Raw genomic sequence first — 6,188 nt, forward strand, 5'->3', positions numbered from 1 at the left:
AGATGCGGGGATTAAACGCCCGGATCCACAATCCCGGGGATGGGTCCATGGGGGGACAGCTGGGGTGGGAGATGGGGTCGTGCAGCAGGAACGGTGCCCTGCCAGGCACTGCCGGCTCCCCAGCAGCTGGGGTGGGGGCGGAGGGGCACATCAGGCCCCCTATTTTCACATAGGTTCCTATTTTTATACCTGTATTCAGGCCAAGATATTTAAGTACCCAAATCCACCTCGGAGCCTATCACCACATTTAGTGCCAGACTTGTTAATGACAGCATTAAATAGGCAAAAAGGCCCCCCTGCTGTCACCCAACACAGCCACAGCCCCAGCCACACCCCGGGTTCCTAGGCCACGTGTGCCGTTACACCCAGGCAGAACTGGCTCCTTCAAACCACCAAATTTCATTCCCCGGCCAAACAACCCCCACCCTTCAAGAAGAACATGGACCCCGTTGCCTGATTTTCACGGGTTCCATGTTCCCACCACAGGGCAGGGTGACTGAGGATTTTCCACCTTAGAAACTCCCAGCCACACTGCTACGGGGAGTCCCTCGTGGGTTGGTGGGACAAGCCCAGGCTGAGTCAGCACCCTGCGGAGGCCGTTGGGCCCTCGCCGCGGCTCCAGCAGCCGGGCACGGAGCTCTCCTCCAGCCCCTGCCTATTCCAGCTGTCACAGATCCCGCAGGCCGGGAAGGCAGTTTCACCCAAGGGACACCAGCAGCTGTATCGGTGACAACTGGACACCATCTCTTGGCCCCAGGATGGTCTCCACCAGCACCAGACCCAGGGCCGGACGGAGCTCCGAGCCCACCTCCAGCAGCAGTGTTTAAACCAGGCGTCGCCCCGCGGCACCGTACCTGCTCGTGAGGGTGTCCCAGAGCGTCTTTAAGCTTCCAGGCTGCAGAGCTGGCAGCGCTGCTGTCCCGGTGAGACTTCGTGTCAGGCAGCAGCCAAGAAGCCAAACTCCACCTTTACTACTGCTTTATTCCGGCTGTTGGAAACGGCATCGGTTTTCCTTCATCTGAGAAGGGGAACTGCTGGACCAGCAGCAGGAGCGTGGAGAACAGGTAACGTGTCTTGTGTTTGCTGAAAGCACAGGTGATGTTATATAGCACCTTCCAGTGCCTGGGGGGACTACAAGGAAGCTGGGGGGGACTTTTTACCAGGGTCTGTAGTGACAGGACAAGGGGTAACAGGTTTAAATGGAAAGAGGGAGATTGAGATGGGACATCAGGAAGGAATTCTTCCCGGAGAGGGTGGGGAGCACTGGGACAGGTTCCCAGAGAAGCTGCGGATGCCCCATCCCTGGGAGTGTCCAAGGCCAGGCTGGATGAGGCTGGGAGCAACCTGGTCTAGCGGAAGATGTCCCTGCCCATGGCAGGGGGTGGGACTGGGTGGGCGAAGCCCCCGCCCCCCCCACACCCAGCCTGTTATTCATTCTATGTTTTCAATACCTGCTCCCTCCGCCCCCAGCGTTTCGCCCGTCCAGCAGCACACGCTGCCCTCCTCCCACCCCACTCGGATGTGCTCCGCGGAGCTGTGCTCCATGCACGCAGCTGCCTGCCGGCCGCAAAACCCATCAGGTGCTTTACAAATATTCCACACACCAACAGCATTTTGGACCATTTTCCACAGGTCACCACTAACACCTCCACTTATCAGTAACGTTCGCACCACCTCCCTGTCCCCCCAGCGTTAAACAGCCACTGGGGAAAGGGATTTTCCCTTAATCTCTTCCAAGAGACATTCAGCAAATATCCGAGGGCTCCACCAGGTTCGGTACAGCAGCGAGGCCGGAGGATGCACTGTCCCTCTCCCCCAAGGAGTTGGGGGAGTCCTCATCTCCCTGCTCCCCCATTCAGTTTACGACTTCAACCTCTGCAAACCGCTGGGTTGGGTGACAGGGAGGATGCCGATGGCTTATCCATCCCCAGAGCGCTGCCAACCAACCACCCTAACGGGTAATTGCCCGGGATGTCTGAAGCACCAAACGGAACTTCTGCTCATCGAGACCCCAAGTCTTCAACAACCACAGGGTACGATGGCGCGACAGCAGGACAGGATTGCTCCCGCCACGTACAGCACCGGCTCTGCACCACTGGTAGTCCTGAGCTACCAAACCAACGTCCCAACGTCCGTGTGTCCCAAATCCAAGTTCATTTCTGTCCCAGCTCACAAGGCGGGGAGGAGGTTACCTGGAAGGCAGATGACAGCCAACGAAACCAGCCGGCCTGGCACAAACCAGAGGTACCGGCAACGTATGCATGTAACACCGGTGCGGATGAGGGCAAGCCTCTGGATAATACTTCATCCAGACAGCCCTCTTCCTCGGCAGGAGCAGGCAAATGCCACCCCATTCCAGGGAAGCAGCAGCCCGGGACAGGGGGAGAGCAGCTCGCCCAAGGTCAGAGGGAGGCAGAGGCCCAGGCAGCCGCTCTCCTAACAGGCTCTATCAGCTCAGACTCCCCCCAGCACCCCGTCAGCTGGCACCACCCTGCAGCTCCTCCTTACTCAGCCATCACGAAAGTTCAACTTGGAGCCCTTCCTGTAGCACCTTTACTTTAAAATGTGTGATTTCCAGAGGCCGGAGTAAACCAGCGAGGAAATCTGGCCACACCGGAGAGAGACAGGCCAGAGGAGCGATGAAGACCCCCGCCCAGAGCCCTCCTCACAGGGACAGAGAGCATCCACCCACGACAACCAGAGGTACCACAGCAAGAGGGATCTGGGCTGCACAGGTTTTGTTTTCCTCACCAGCCCGAACACAAAACGAATCCAAAACCTGACCAGAGGCAGACGCCTTCTCCAGGGAAACCGGAGTGTTCCTGGGTTGCACAACTCCCCCAGCCAGCTCCGTACCAGGTCCCAAACCCAGAGATGCTTTCTCCCCCACGGACACCGTTCTGATAGCCAGGTCCCCAGCACCGCTGCGGCTTCTGCCTTAAGAAATCAAGTATTTGGCGATCGGTGAGTTTGAACTGCAGGAAACCTGGCTGGGCTCTGGAGCAGTAGCTCTCGGAAACAGCCCAATGCCGTACCCTTCGGCTCAAACCATCCAGAACCAGAGCTGAAACCCCTTCCCAGGTGGAGGCGGGGTCACTGCTACCCCGTCAGCAAGGCTGCTTGAGCCATGGGGCAGAGCAAGACTGAACTACCGCAAAAATCAGGCAGTGAGACTCCCCCCAAGCTGCAGCTCCACAACCCTTATTCCAGGAGCGATGGCTGTAACAGCCACACCTTCCCCAGGCCTCAGTCTCAGCACAGCAGAGAGCACTGGATCATCTCTCCAAAAGCGCCATGCAGCGGGTAACGTGGCGCAAAGCAGCAAGTCAGCCGCCTGCGACACAGCAAGCCTTCGCTTTATCGAGTGCGTACGGTCTCGAGCCGTCCCGGTTTCAGCGAGCTCTAGGAAACCCTCCCCTCTCGCCGCAGGAGCGGGCCTGGCCCCGGAGAGCGACCCACGAAACCACCGCGACGACACGCAAGCAGCTTTACCCTCAGGAGGTCGGACCCCTCCCAGCACCCTGGACTTGCAGCACAAAGCTTCATCTCACCCGATCCATCAGCTTTATGGAAAACCAAACCGAGCGTGGGAGCGACAGGAATTTTCGGAATGGGATATAGACACTAGGCAGAGTCTTGAAAAAGCAACACGGCTGGAATATAAGCAATACAGTTTTAATTCTGACCAGTCACCTACAAACCCCTCGTCTTTCCGCTGTTCTGATGGCATCGTTAAAGATCACGTTCGTGACATCGCTCAGGAAAAATGACACAAAGATACAGACATTATGATACAATAGTACAAATGATAAATTATTTATACAGTAAATAATGTCAATAGTCAGCACAAATTCATAAAAAGCAGCCGGCTCCCAGTATTATGAAAACAGTTTGGTAAATATTGAAATCGTAACACTTGTAAAGGAAGCGAGTCTTGTGAGATTCTGCTGTGAAAAATAAACCATCTATTTCTCCGCAATCTGTGCAATATCAACACATACAGTACACGTCAGAAACCGTAACAGCAAAAGGGAAGATGGGTAACAATCGTTGCCTTAGCGACGGGACTTCCAGAAGGCTGTGAACAGCACAGCCCACCACGGTTTTCCTTCCCTGTCCCTCGATGTAGTTTAGTTTCTATACAGTATAAAACTGAATAAATAACTGAGCTTATTTTGGGTTTAAAATCACGCCAAGGGATTTTTTTACAAAATATTTCACACTTTCTCTTTGGTCAATTTGACCAGTAAGGCTATTTCGGGATACTAACATGTTCAGCATCAAAAGCACTTTTGAATGTTTGCGAGTGAGAAGGGGAAGAGGGAAAGGCCCTTGGAGGAACAGGCCAGAGCGGATGTGATCGGATACGCACGCATCCTCCATGCAAAACGAAGCGGGAGGGCGGAGAAGGGGGGAGGAATTATCCTGGAGAGCAGTTAAATTGTCACAAAGAGAGATTTACCGACTGGGACATGACTGGAGCTTCAGCTGGGCTCGGGCAGAAGCCCCCAGGCAGGGTGGCTGCCCAGCACCCCACACCAGCAGAGCACCCAAGGTGGGGGCACGGCTCCCGCCCGGCATCCAGCACATTTACCAAACCTGCCGCCGCCTCCTCGAAACTCGGTTCCTGCCGCAACCCGCTGCGTCCCGCGGGGAATCCCGGCACGGGGAGTCCTCGGCCCAACGCCTTCCAGCACCAGGGTGTGGGCTGAGGGCTCCAGAGCGCCTTGGCGGGGTTACCGTGCCACGCGTGTCCCTCTCTCTACCACGGAACAGCCACAGCTCTGACCAAAACGGCTCGGGAAAAGCCACCACTCGCCATCCAGCAGTTGCGTTACGCTGGGGCTTCCTCCCAGCCCCCCAGCACACTTGTACCCATCCACGGTGACAGATCACGACTGTAAATAATTAAATACTCAGATACTCACTACCAGCCCCGTCTCGCCTCCAAAAGCAGCTGCCTAGTGTTTCCCGAGAGGAGGCGGTTGGCACGTTCGGGCTGAAGGGACAACGCCCCGTCCAGCTGCTGCGAACGCGTTCAGGTGACGGACGAAGGGAAAGACATCGAGTGCCCTCAACTGCGCTGCTGAGAAAATGAAACTGGAAAAAACGACAACGGATACACCTTGCCACAGATCAACTGGAAAGCACTTTCCCTCCCCCCACCCTGCGCAAGAATCACGCCCTTCCTGGTCTACACTTTTCAGTAACTTCCACAACAACGAAAAAGTAAAGTATTTTTCCTTACTCTGAAAGGCAACATGAATGGTTTGTTTTGTTTTCTTCAAGACAGACTGGGGGTGGACAGCCATTCTCTTTCCTCCTCTATCAAACCAAGAGCAGATGAGTATTCTGAATCCCACTTGCAAATTCAACAGCATTCAAGAGGATCGGACACTCCGCATAAAACACCCACACGTTTAGCATTCCGTATACTAACAGAGCTACACTGACCTACACAGCTAAAATCTGTGATTGTACCCGAGATTTGATAGTCTCTCAGCCTCCCCTACCCACCGACTGGTGTGACCCGGCCCCTCCTCCCCGCGGCTCAGGCTGGCACACGGCATCACCGCGCCAGGACACACAACTCTGGCAGATTTTTTCACCTTTGCTTAGTCCTCTCCCCTTCCTTCCGATGAGGGAAAAGCCACCACGATGCACCAGCTCACTCAGAGATACCCTCAAGGCAGCAGCAAGCACCGGGCCATCCCTTTCCGCCCGCTCTGCCGACGTGAAAGCGGAGCTGGGAAGCGCTGCCATCCGAGAAAGCCAGGTTTCCACCAGAAACCCTGGCGCCGTTCAGCGCCCAAAACGAGTCCAGACATGCAGGTTAAGATGTGAAGTTCAGCTGACAGCCAGAGAGGTGTAAATGGAACCGGTTATTCATCTGGAGCGCACCTTTCATTAAGAAAAATCAGTCCGTCGAATGAACGAGGCGTGTTTGTACCTTAAGAATCTGTAACAGCTCAGGAAGTATGACAAGAAAGAAAAAAAGAGCCTCTCTTCCCATGGTCATCGAGGCTAAATGTCTGTCCATCTGGTACTCGGGAAACGGGAACAAATCAAGGGAAAGGCGACTTTAGTGTTTTTTCTGTTTAATGTAGTCTTAAATCATGTTATGCTCAAATTCATCTAAAAATAATTAGTCACGAGAATTTGTTTTGATTTGCATTACGAATACTTCA

This window comes from Eurypyga helias, unplaced genomic scaffold (assembly GCF_000690775.1).
Source record: "Eurypyga helias isolate BGI_N326 unplaced genomic scaffold, ASM69077v1 scaffold18463, whole genome shotgun sequence".
NCBI lineage: Eukaryota > Metazoa > Chordata > Aves > Eurypygiformes > Eurypygidae > Eurypyga > Eurypyga helias.